Source organism: Phalacrocorax aristotelis, chromosome 3, assembly GCF_949628215.1.
Source record: "Phalacrocorax aristotelis chromosome 3, bGulAri2.1, whole genome shotgun sequence".
In the NCBI taxonomy this organism is placed as follows: Eukaryota; Metazoa; Chordata; class Aves; order Suliformes; family Phalacrocoracidae; genus Phalacrocorax; species Phalacrocorax aristotelis.
In genome coordinates this window covers 97,719,740-97,733,626 of record NC_134278.1, presented here as the reverse complement: position 1 = coordinate 97,733,626, position 13,887 = coordinate 97,719,740, and the positions used below count along the sequence as shown (strand labels likewise).

At 40.1% G+C, this 13,887-nt stretch overlaps 1 long non-coding RNA gene across 1 annotated transcript; it reads right to left on the bottom strand.

Moving 5' to 3' along the window:
- Positions 1-4,236: 4,236 nt before the first annotated feature.
- On the bottom strand, positions 4,237-8,176 carry LOC142055805 (uncharacterized). Its single transcript, XR_012660059.1, has 3 exons — positions 8,078-8,176; positions 5,950-7,205; positions 4,237-4,431 (listed from the first exon to the last, which is right to left on the bottom strand). It is a non-coding gene; the product is annotated as an uncharacterized LOC142055805 (long non-coding RNA).
- Between the last annotated feature and the right edge of the window lie 5,711 nt (positions 8,177-13,887).

The window sequence follows — 13,887 nt, the reverse complement described above, 5'->3', positions numbered from 1 at the left end:
AACGAAAGTAATGAAAATAGAAGACATTGCAAGATGATCACATTATTAACAGAAATTGTTGGAAGATTGAGGGATTGCAAACCTCTCAACATTATTATCTTTACAGCCTAATATAAATTCATGCTATTCTTTAGGTACTGTACCTCTTTTGCTAAGTTTCTGTGTCTCTCACCCGAAAGACAATGGTCTGTTCACTACTTTTGATGTTTTTTAAATACAAAATACTTAAGAATCTTTTAAGGAATACTCATAAGCATTTTTTGAATCGCGGCCGTCTTTCAGCTAACTTGTAAAGAAATTAAGAGGAAAAAGAAAATGTGAAAATCAGGCTAAGGATTATTATTACTGACTCCTTCTCCCTACCAAGAGAGTAAGAGAATTATGGCCTTGCTCTCAATGTCTATGGAAAGGCCCTGTTTGATCAGTGGCTGTGAAACTATACCTGGTCATGCAAAAGAACTTTTAGAGTGGCTGTGAGCACAGGCTGTTCTGCCATGCATCCGCCATCCTGTTTTCCCTACAGACATCCCTATCCACATGGCAAAATGTACATGTCCTGACAACTGCACGGTCCCCCACCTCTTTCCCCACAGCCCAGGATTCCTAAAAGATTAGGTACACACTGTAGAAACACCTGCAAATCAGCAGTTACCTCCCCAGGCCCAGGTTCAGTCAAGTGTCTGATGTGCTCCCTGCATCACTGACCCTGGTACCCAATGCTGTTTGATGCTGCAAAAGTCTCTGGCTAACGTGAAAGTCTGACTCTGTGCCAAGTCATCTCCAGGCATGTAATTTTACCCAGAGAACATGAAGGACAGCTGTGCTTTTCAAGACTAGAAGAGCTGTCCCAGAGAAAGCAGTCATGGCCCACATCAGAAAATACTCACAGCTCTACAGGTTCACAGAGTAAAAGTGAATGTTTTTAAAATTGTCTGCAGAAAAAAAAAAATAGGAAGGAACAATGTAAAAGGGGAAAAGAGAGGGGGTATCAGCTAGGCTTTCTGAGATATCTGCAGGAGAACTGGGCTTAGTACACAGCCCATAGTGCACTCTCCAACATGCTTGAGACCACGCTGAACCCCTGGGCATTTTGGGTGTCCAAAATCCAACAGGGTGGGGAAGCGGTACAGGAAGCTGCCCTGCTTTCTCCCAGTATAGACTGTAGGCTAATCTGGGGCAATCGGTATCTAGCCAACATATCTTTGATTAGATCCTGGCATTATAGAGTTCTGTAGGTTTTGGGAATCAATATTAATGACATTTCAGGGGACTTAATTCATGGAATTGTAATTAACCTAATGGATAACTGAGAAGTAAGCTCAGCTAATATTAAAACAACAGTAATCAGTGACTTAATTTCTTATGAGTCTCATTGTCTTCCATGAGACAATACCCATTTCCCAGTGACTTAGGGGGTATGCCAGGATAACTCTTTTTGAGGGCTATTCATGATTTCCAGTTTGAAACACTACAGTTGTAATAATGCTTTGCAAGATTTCCTATTGCTGGGCTGGAGCTGATGTGGCATCTCTCTCTCTCTCCCACTGAGTGCCCGTTAAGAGATCAGAGAGGCTGGACTACAGCAAAGCTGCAGCGTCTGCAGGCAGTACAGCTGAACAGCCACATTCAACCTGCTGATGCTAGTTAGGTGCTTATATGGCAAAGAGACCTTGTAGTTTCTGTTTTTCCTAGATGAGCCTTGAAATTTGGGTTTGGCTTTTAGTTGATATTTTTGGGGGGGGCATGGGAGGATGGTTTGGGGGGATTTTGGGGTTGTTTGGTGGGTTGCTTTTTGGTTTGGTGCTGTTTGTGTTTTTTTCAGAAAAGCACCAGATAAGACCTTGTTTAAGGCCTTGTCTGCATAAAAATAATGTCCTAGTAGAAGCAATGAAGCCTCTCCTGCTGACAGTCACACCTCCAATATAGATGCTATTATTCCAATAGCAAGGTTGTGCATAGTGCTAACCAGTTTACTGAGGAAGTAATTATGCTCTATATGACACAATTTTCAGTCTAGCTAGAAAAACTAAGCCGATACTCTTACAACTGACTAAATGTAGGTAACATGAACAAGTAATTTTCCAGGAGGGAGACTAAAAACAACAACAAAAAAAAAGACCGCACAATCCAAAAAAAATCCCCAACCAAACATTAGGCTTTAACTTTGTCAGCAAAGGTTACCCAGGAGAGAGCAAGTGAGGGAGAAGTGAAGTAGCACAGCTCCCCACTGATCTGTGCCTCCTGCAGACTCCCACCCCGAGCTGGTGCCTTGGCACTGTGCTGGTGAGGCTCTGGGCCCTCTGGCAGAGCAGGTGGCCATGGGCGGTGTGCTCCACCGTCCTCCTACTCCCAACAGATTTGCTGGTGCTGGGGGCGTAGAAAGCAAGCTCCACCTGAACAAACTGAACCCCTTCACTTTTGGGATGATGGCTGGAGGGGTGGAGAGAACGCCTTATGGAATTTTGATTTGAATTTTATAACATATGGAAATTGGTCTGTGAAAAAAGTGAGAAATATTTAGAAACAGTTGGAAAGGCTGTCATTGAAATTTATCCTGGCTATGTCTAAACATGGAAAAGGACAACAGAAACCAATGTTAACTTAAGAAAAAATGTAAAGAGAACTGACTATGCAACAAGCAGAAGGCTTATTTCTTTTTAAGTATAAACAATCTGGTGAGGAGGAAGACAGGCAGAGCTATAAAAATAAGCCAAGGAAAGTAAAAAATAATGAGGGTAAAAAATATAATAATACCCTGCATCAGTTTGCAGAGATTTTTTCTTGTACAGGAGTCTCCAAATATAACTTTAAGGGAGAAACCAGACAAAATATTTCTGTTCCAAAATATCACATTGAAGAATAGTATAAAAGAATGGTGTACTGCAGATGGGGAATAACCTTTAGCTGTGGACAAGCTTTTTAGACACCTTCCTTGGGAGACTAATCTTTCTACACTCCTTACACAGTCAATGAAAAGAGACGCTAGCCTCCAAGGGCAATTCAATACCCCTAAATGCAGGTGGCGTAGATGCCTTATTTACAGTAAGGATAAAGACGAGAACAAATCACAAAACATGGGTCATTTTCTTCAAGCTTTGACTGTTTGGAGGCCTGGGCTGAATTACAGATGGAACAAGCATTGCTGCCTTCAGGGGAAGTTAAGGAGATGGGTGTGAGGACACTGTTTGATCCTTCTTCCTTTTTTCTGTTTATTAAGTGCAGCATTGTGCATTAGTCCTTGCCTTCCCACTCGTTCTCTTTTTTTTCCCCCTCCCCTCAGCTCTGTAGTGTTTCTTTTCATTCCAGTGCCACAGGCAGTAACAGGCAAAGGGAACTCCCAGGCTGCAAGCTTGCAGAAGTGCAGACCACCCCCTGCTTAGTGCACAGATTTCCTTCCCCACTGCTGTTTTCTACTGCTGGAGAGGTCCCAGCCATAGGGAGCGACCATTTATCCAGAACAATAGCACATTTACACTTGCAACTGAAGTGTTCTTTGTGCTGCAGGTCTCTAGAACCAAGGCAGAAATTTTGTTCCCAGGGAATTTGTAAAAAGACCACATTACAAAGACAGTGGAAAAATTAGTGTGGAGGCAGCCTAACAAAATATTTGAAATACCAAGATTAGCAGTGACTATAATCAAGGGTAAGGACAGAAATAGAGAATGTAATTGCTTCTAATTTGAACACCATAGCATTTACCTGATTTTCATAGATGCCAAATAGGCAAGATTATCTAGATTTTCAAATGAGTTGATCTATGAACAGGTTGCTGAGTGGGTTGACAGAAAAAGTAATAAGATGTTGAGTGTATAGCATACTTACTATAGAAACACAATGACAGGGAATGCTGTTATTACTCTATAAAGTTGCTGAATCTAACAGTATAAATTCAATGGAAAACCTGAGTTATTTTCCACAACTGTACTTCAGAGAGGCAGTGCAACCTAAATTGCCCTGTATTTCCTTTAAAAAGAAGTTCCATTTTTAAAGTATGTATGCATGTATGTATATAAATTCAGAAAAATCACAGGATTCTCTGTTTTCCTTCCCTCCCACACTACATCTGAGAATACCAATTTCTCCTTCCTTTGTTTCATTTTTCCTTTTAGGACTCTGACAGAGCTGTAGTTTGGCTTAGGAGGCCAACTCATTGCATGTATTAACTCTAAGTCTATTGTTTATTCACTCTAAGTCTAACTTTTCATTGTGCAACTACTTAGAAACAGCTAAACAGAAAAATCAGTATGTTTATGCTTACATTCCCAGAAGTAAATAAGCAATCCTTCACTTAACTTACACCTATGAATTTCGGCTGATAACATATTTTCAGATCCAAACTTTCAAATTCACTGGTTACTCATAATCCTTTCTGACAGAAGACAGGAACCACATCACATGCTGTATTTTGCCTCCTGCTGCAATACAGGTTTTCTGTAAATGATTGCAAGCAGCGTGTAAGCCACAGTTTATTTTTGGTAGAAATGTCTCAATAAAACTTCAGTATTGCTTACAATTTTCTGCAAAAATAAATTTAAGAATTTGAATTATTAACACATTGACTTGCTAATAATATCTGGCAGGTTTTAGGGATTTCTGATAAAACTAGAAAAAGCAGAAATATTCATTGAATAATGCACACTTTGCAGTGTATTACATCGACTTGTCCAATCTCCCTGACTCATAATAAAGCAGCCACATGCTGTGTTGAAGGAACATGGTATTGCCTGGGCTTCACCTCACTCATGCTGAAGTACCACCCTGAGTTAAGCTATTCCATGACATACAAACAAAATATACCTGATATAGCAGGAAGACACCAAATTTGGACTGATAACAGAGCACATCTGTATAGCAGAGTATGGACATGAGCAAAACTGTGCCAGGCCAGAGCTGGCAAAACAAAAAAAGGAAAAGATATGGACAAAGTTAAAATACAACTGGAACTCTTCACGGCTGAGGCAAATGCACCAATGATCACTACTATCATTTTTCAATTTGTTCATACAAGGAATATTTAAATAATCTTATGGTGTTCCCCTCCTGTCCTTCCCATCACTCCCTTCCTCTTCTTCCTATCTTTCTCACATCATACCTTTTGTTTCTTAAGGTCAGTTGTGAGACATCTTCCTACATGCATGAGTAAGGCCACAGTGAATATTGTGCACTAAAAGATGAAACAATAAACTGTTTCCTATAAACATCTCAACCAGCTGCCATCAGAAAGGCAAGGGAGAGAGCTCTTCTACTTTGCAAGTAAGAGCTCCTGGCGAGATGACATATTTTTCTGTTTCTTTAGGTTAAATGTACTTGTTATTTACATTAAATCCATCTGTTACAACATCCTACATGCCCAATAGGGCCATACAGTTAAAACATTAAAAACACATTAATGTGTCTTTCCATACTGTGACGTGTTAATAGTGCAAAAAGCTATTAGGACCAGGCTGTCAGGCATACACAGTAGACGAAATGCTGGGTCAGCGTGAACATATGCAGCACCATAATTCATAAAATAATACCATTAGCTTATATAATTGCAAGTAGACATAAAATAGAGAAGATCAACATTTAGCCCTAGTTTTCAGCCCTTGCCAAATTTTTTGTCCTTTCAGCAACTAAATTCTTTGGAGCTAGCCACAGCAAGCTAGGCTAAGAAAACCCTGTGAATTAGTGGCCTATTTTTTCCCTAAGTGTCTGAAAGGGAGACAGAACCATCTATGGGAGCAGACATATTCAACCCACAAGCAAAACCTGATTTTGCCTGTAAAAAATTAGGTAGTTGCCAAAGTTAGCTGTGTTCTCATTAGCAGGATCATCTACTTGAGCACATACGTAGAATGTTATAGTGCATGACTGGTATGCATTTTGAGGAAAATGTATAATTATTTCAATTTTTTTAATATTCAGAAGGAAAAAGAATAAAATTATATTAAAAAAATCGGGACTTACCTGCCCCACTCAAATAAACCTTCCATACAGTGAGATTTTGTATTATTTGGGCTTTTCTCCAGTAAGATTAATCTGTAGGGAAGGAAAATGACACTGTCCATGTAGAAGAATGAAAACTAAAAAGCACTGTTAGGAGCTTGGCAACAATATGTACAGATATATTTCCTTTTAATGGCATACACATAACAACTCTACTAGTCATACACACATATCTTAGAAGGTATGACTGTATTTCCTCTTGACTTCATTATCAAAGTATTTCTTACTACATCTATATGTCCCTCAAAAATATACATAGGGAAGTGAAAGGACTTTTTGATTGGATAAAAAGTTCCTTTGCAAGTATCTTTGCCCACTTGTCTAAAAGCCATACAAAAATGGGCTCAGGGCTTGAATCTCTTTATACTTGTTTTGTTGAATCCCTGTTACTTCATGTTTAACTGCACACCTTCTAGCTGTTGTCATTTACACACCCTCAACACTGCGGGATGCTGCAGGACATATCATGCTTGCTGACATACTTTTTGTGAAGAAAACCCTTATAGTCAGCAGGCCAGTGTAAGAAGCTACATTTGACCACACAGCATAGAATGAAGGAACTGTCCTTATGACACAGAAAACCAAAACACTTCCTCCATACGTGCCTCTTCCTTTCTCTGTGGAGAAAGAAGAGGAGGAGGAAAGAAGCACCAAAACCCACACCTCTATCAGAACATAATGAAGAGAAAAATGAATTATTTCTAAAAGTGAGAAGTTAAAAGCACTGAGTTCCAAAATCCCAGGGGCCCAAAGAAGCTGAAAGCTTTTGGCATCCATTTGGACTGGCCATATTTCTCCAATACATTATTCGAATCAGTGTTGCTCTCTTACAAGTTTCAGCATATATTTTCTAGGACCTAGATTAAATTGGTGCTAACTGCAACAATAGTGTTTTGGGGATGGCAGTAGTAACCATTACGAACTGCTAACTGCAAATCAGAGTCATTCAGAGTCCATTTAGCACACCATTTCCACATGCAGCTTGATAAAGACAGAAAACAATTCAGTCTATTGCAACATACTCCACAAGGACTACAGAACTGAATTGAAGACAATAACAAGTAAACAGATTACTCCAGAAACATATGAATTTAGACATATGGTATTGGGGTAAAGTTCAGATCTTCTCCCTGTCCAACTTGATGAGCTCAGGCTTTGGCTCTGCTAACTACCAGGCTTTGTCTTCTGCTGTGCAAGAGGAACATCACTGAAGTCATCTGCAAAGAAAAAGTCAGAGTTACAAATTCACACCAAGGCCCATAGTTCAAAATGTTTTGTGTATTTCAAAGGGGGCTGGGGCCCATTTATGGTGATTTTTAATGGGGCTAGAATACCTGCTCTCTTGACAGAAACTACTAAAAATACATGCTACAAAAATAGTAGCAGTTCATAAATAACTTAGTAATACTTTAATTAAAGTATCTACATAAAAGAGAAGAACACCTCTGTGATATGTAAAGTATTTAGGCACTTACTAAAGAACCCATCCTTTCAGAAAACACAACTGATCTATTAGCATAGGTTTATTTTATGGTTTCATCCAGCAGTCACAATTCAGGGCATACCTAACCACCTCTTTCCAAAACACTCTAGTATGTACCTTCCCTCTAAGCTTTGTGGAAATGTGCCCAGGACTGTCAATTCACAATTTAAGAGGCTTTTCTTAGAGACTGCCTTAGTCTTCAATGTGTAGGATTTATGTACCCGCTTATAAAAATATCCTATTGTCTTACGTAGCATGTCCACTCTGAAGACCACTTCTGGAAGTTCCCCATTTGTCAAACTGTCAACAAGCTATGTACAAGGTTCTCAGAGAGAACAGTAATGAATCTAGGAATAAGAGTGTGCACTTAATATTTCTCATGGTATGACAATGTTTTACCAGTTAATCCTCAAAGAACTAAAGCAAAAGAGTGTAAAGACTAAAGTCAGGAAGATGCTAATGTGTTTGGGCAACAGAAACAGTATTTGGTATCTTTAAAGGCGGGGAAAGAAGAGCCTTGCACATTACACATGGTGTCACTGTATGCAATCACAGGGAATTAACAGTGGGAGGAAAGAAAAAGAATTATTTTTTAAATGGTCTTACCATCTAGGCTAGAGGAAATAGCAGGTTTAAAATTAGCCACTGCAGCCATAAGAACAGGGGGGGTGAACCTCTGAAGTCCCCAACCTGGGCTGTTCTGGGCCAGCTGTGGTCACAGCAAGAGACTCTAAAAGGCTGAAGGGGATTCATTATTGTTGCAAACAGCTGTAACAACACGAAGGTGTTAAATCTCTGGGTGAATCTTTCCCACCCATTGTTGGGAACATGCTGGCATGTATAGATCTTCTCTAATCTTTAAATGTTTATAATAAAGCTTATTTTTCAGAAAAATAACAAAACAAGGCATTCACTTTTCTGAGTGCAGGACAGTTAATAAAATCAAGGTCCTGGACCCCTGCATTGGTGCCTACCATGCAGATAGTTAACAAATTAATAAAAGACGTGTTGCTGCTCCAGGGCAACAAAGAAACATCTCTGCTAATCTTCAGAGCAATTGCAACTGGTAGGAAAGCAGCCTGTGCTGAAGAAGCATCACCCATTGACTGAGCCATTTCAGGTTTGGGCAAACAACAGGACAGTGGTAAGAAGGTATGAAAAAAATCCAAGGTGCTCCTATTCCTAGTGTTACTATTACTATTAATACTCTGTTTTAAAGCTTGCCCTATTTGTACACTTTCTGTGCTTTTAACTGGCTCCTTCAGCTGGGCTACAACACTGGTGAAAAGTCCCCCTGACATCCCAGTCCCAAGCTGCGCCTGCCATGGCAGCTCTAACTCAGTCTTCCTATGCTGCTGACTGCAGAATTATTCTCTCAGCATTGCCACTCCTCACAGATGTCTTTGTTTAACTTGACTATTCTTAGCATCTGCCAGCATTTTCCTCTAGCTAAATTCCCACTAAATACACTTTACTCGCTAAGCTTCATCAGCTATTGCTCTAAATGCAACCCTTCAAAGTAAAAAAAAGAAATCTCTACCTGCCTTTAATATGTGTATCAATAAAAAGATTAGAAATCAGCACTCCTAGACTCCATTGAACAAACTTCTTTCTGCCTCAGTTTATTCAACCATAAAATGGCTATAATATTTACTACAGCATCTCAAATAATAGTTAAGTAGCTTAATGTGATTAATTTAATACTAGTGATTCTGACTTCCTACAGGGAATATATAAACGTTTCCATGTAAATGATATATATTTCTAAGAGTTACATTTTATGAATTGTAATCATTAGAATAACATTATTTGCAAGGTTAATACCCCAGTCCTATGAAGCAGAAAGTAGTACCCACATTATAGTCAAGATTATATTTTTATTTGCTAGTTATTCCTTTTAAGTAGCATTTATTTTCTCCTATAGGGCAGTATTATTAATAAATACTTATTGCCAGTAAGCTTACATAAATTTATTTAGAAACCCATTGTTTTAAAGAATTTCCCTGGAACAAAATTAATTTTCTTTCTTTTGGGATTTTTTTGTTTTTTGTAAATACATAGGGCAGAATTTTTTTCGGATAACTGCTTCAGCAAGTTTTTAGGTCTGTATGTAGTGGAAGTCCTTTCAAGAGAAAATTAAAAAAAAGAAATGCAAAGGGAAGAATCAGTAAACCCTATAAGTACACAGAACGTCATTGTAACATAGAGCTGAGAAACACTATTTCTAAAATCACAGACCTGAAATTGTTCTTTCAAAAAAAATTATAAATAACTTCCAAGTTTGATTCTGCAGGCTATATTGACTGTAATATTAACAAGTGAGAATATCTGCTGTCTCTCTAAAAGAAGGAGGGCTGCATTTAGCTGTACTTTAAATCTTCTGTATGAATTATTCTGATATGTACATGGGATGCCTGTCAGCCATTTCCAGGACTAATTGGACTAAAGTATGGTACGACCTAATTTTTCAGCATATGCCACAGAGTTTTGAGATTCCTAAATGCTTCAGTCTTTTGAGAGTTTTGTTGTTTTCTATAGCTAAAACTTCGTTGTATCCAACTGCCAGCAGAGGGAGAAAATGCGATATAAAGTATAGAAATATAATACAACACACCATCTCTCATCCGCAGTACTGAAATAAATATAATGTGGTTTCAACCATTTCTTTTCTAGGACAGGGTACATATTGTCAGTTCCCCAGCCTACAAGTAACCTGATTAATTGTTGGGGTTCCCCCCCTCCCCCCTTTTTCCCCTCTCTTCCCTTTTGCCTTTCATTCCATGCAGGCTGAATCTTTATGAGATGTATAAATAGTGGAAGAATTATGCAGAGGGCTTTATTATGAAACTAGAAATCATTTCATTGACATTAATGGGAAAGTCTGTCTTTTGGAGAGCTCCACATTTCTAGATGCCATTTCCTGTTCTCAAGGTCCCCTAATGCAATGAACCAGGGCAAGATGGGAATTGCTTTACCTCTCCTATGCTTCAGAGACTTGTGTATATGAGATGGGCTGCCGAAGGGCTACATTTCTTTTAAATACTAGCAGTTAGTCTTCTATATAGACTGGTTTCTGTGTTATTAACAATTTGCTAAGCTTATTGGCACACAGGCAGTTATTTTAATCAGAGATGACCACATTTCCCCCTAACACTGCCCTCCCCACATCTGTACAAGCACATATATACACACAAAGCCATATAATATGCTATTTAAATAAAGTGCTTTCTCATTCCTTGCTTAGCCATAAAACCTGTCAGTTGTAACAGAGACAAAGGGCAGATAGCTCTAGCTGCTGCCTCATGACCTCCTAGCTTCTGGCACTGGGAGGCTCGGCTGGCTAGGTCAGGTGTTTGGTCCTCTCTACATGGATCCTCACACTCCAGGTGAGGACACAGTTTTGACAAGTTAAATGCTCTCTGCTTAGGATCCCCATCCCTGTCTGCTGCCTGGAACGTGTTATCATGCACAACCTGCTTTGAATAACGGGCTGGCGATGCATCTGTACAGCCAAAGGGTAGTGCTCCCAGGCACAAATTACTTTCTTACTGCTCTCATATTCCTAAGGCTATCTACCCTTTAGGTCGCTCTGCTCTTTCCAGCTGTAGCGTGTTACACACACAGATGACCACGGACCTAATAGCAAGTGATGGCCATGCTAAATCATCTGACACTTCTAGTTGTCTACAGGTGCCCATGAATCATCTGGTGTTTGGAGAATTTCTGTTCCAAGGATAAATTGAACCAAGATACGAGGGGTGAATGACAACCAAAAAACATTAGACACTCACTGTATCAAAAACCCTCATTGATAAGACACTAACCAGAAATGGGATAAACCCGAACAGAGGTCCTTGCTCTGCCAGCAATCAGAGGTTTGGCTCCAAGTCTCCTGTGCAGCAGACCTCAGTTTCTGCCGCTGCAGGTTTGGCTCCTCTGAAAGGGAAATTGGGATGAATCTCTCTTTTCCCACTTATGCCTCCCTAGGTTAGAAGGAACATCAGGAACTTTAAGGAGAGCTGTTTCAGAAGGCAGAGGTCTTAAACAGGGCTACAAAGAGGGAACAAGTGGCAGGAGTTCTAATAATAGTATATCACAGGGGAGAAAAGCTCAACAGTGATATGCAGAGAAACAGGAGTCCAGGATTTAATATTTTTATCATATGAGGGGTATTATGATAAAGTTTGCTGCCATCAAAGGCTGTTGGAACCATGCAGGCACCACCTTCACAGGGGTACTGGCAGAGGAAAAGGTTATCCATAGCATCAGAGAAGAGCTGCTACTGAGGCATAGCAACAGCCAACAGCAGCAACAACCTGAACACTCAGTCAAGGGAAAAGTGGGCCATAATAGATTCAGGACAGAACAAGAGGCTTGCTGACAAGGCCATAAAGGAGAGACACCAGCTGGCCCCCATCCTGTTAAACGACAAGTGGATATGAAAGATGTCCTGGGGTTTCTGTCCTCTCTAGCCTGGCAGTGCTGAACACCACAAGGCATGGGGCTGTTCTGCACCTCTGTTCACAAAATGCTATGGTTATGCTGGCTGGTGAACTGACAACTAAAGCAGAGTCTTTTTCTGACAAAGGTCTGTTTTGGGACTGGTTTGCTTGCTGTAGGACACCTGCAGAGCCAGGTGCCTTCCCTGCACAGAGCTAAGGATACGTGCTACATGTGCCACCACACTATTCCATAAAGCCTTCCAGGGCAGGACTTCACAGTCAAAATACAAAATACCTTCATCTGTGTGGTATAGGGTAACCCATTTGGACTTGACCTCAGCAGTGTTCTTAGGCCAATATTTAGACTAGTACAAGTCTGAGCTTTGCCTCTTGCTGTGCCTCTGAGCTTATGCAAACCTATACAGAAGCAGAAGGTGATATATGAACAGTGCAGAGGATCAACAAAAGTTCAGTCAGCATATATGTGTATTGCCCCTTCCAAAAAAGGAGTGGAAGCAAAAGTACCACCTGTCTTTGGAGCAAGGATGCAGGAGTTTCACTGTTTTAAAGCTACATTAATCCTACAACTGCAACTCAATGCACAGCAGTGGGCAATAAACTTCAAGGACCAGGCTGGTGCCGTTAGAAGAATGGTGCAGCATGTAAATTCTGCTGATTTAACCACAGCTTTCTGCAGGGATTTCTCTAGGATCCAGACTCGTCTCATGTCAGAAGGTCTTGCCTACATGTGATATATAGATTACTCAAAAAACTCATTGCAGGGACAGTCAGAAAGAGAAGCAATGTATACATAGACAGCTTCTGCACTTCAAACAATTGCCATGCAGGCATGTCTGCTGGATATTAATTATCTCCTAAAAAGGTTATTCACTCAAGAAGCTGAACATCACTACATAGGCTAGCATCTAACCAGGAGGTTTGTACTATGGTAGCTTATAAAAACTTTGGTATCTGTAATAGCGTTGGTACCCACAAAGCCAGTCTATAATGGAGTGGCTTGGATTTATCACTGTGTGCCTCCACAGTCATGCTTGTACAACTCATTGTCATGGCACCAGTGAAGGTAACACCATGGTATATTGTCCAGCAATGGGACCTAAGGAAGTTTTATAGTGCCACAATGATAATAGAGAATTTTTTAGGCGTGACTGTTCACTGACAGCTACTGGACATATTCTGGTTTCTAAGCAGCTCCCTGATCAAAGCTGGCAGGCAGCTCATTGGCTCAGAGTGCAGGGAGTGCTAGCAGGTACACCTGTCTGTATGGAGATTTGTATTCTATAAAACCAGGCCCATGGACTTCAGAGAAGTCACTGCAGCACAGCAAAGGAAAAGTCGGGCCCATGCTGTGCTATAAATGGCTTGTGCAGGATTGTGGGTGTTTTAATTCAGCATGGCAAGGACTATTTACCCAGATTTTTTTTTTTTTAATAAGGCTGTGGCTTGTTTTCCCTTTAAAAGTCATGTTTCTTACTCTCATTTGTAACTTGCCAGGAGCAAGTAAAGCACAGCAAATACACAGAAAGCAAAGACCTAGGAGGACAGGTCAGTTTAGACTTACACTGCCAGTGGTATTCGCTCCTTGTACCAACTTCTACAAATGGGGCAGGCATAGGGAAATGGTTTTGTAAGTAGCAAGTCATACGGTATATTTACAAAATACTGATTCACTTAGAGAAGCATGCAGCCAGTGAATAAAAGCGTTAGATATGGGAATCAGCATATTTCATAGCATCAACATGCTGCAGAGAAGGCTGTAGCCAGTGTTAACGTGCTTATTGTTACCCGTTCCCATCACTGGGAAGAAAGCACAGTGTAATTAAAAGATTGACCTCCTCGAAACAATGCTTAATAAAAAGAAAAAACCCTGAAAGTAATTCCATGTTTTCAAATATTGTTCTCCACTTAATTTTATCCAGGTTGTTTGTAGGCAGCTACAGATATCTAAAAATT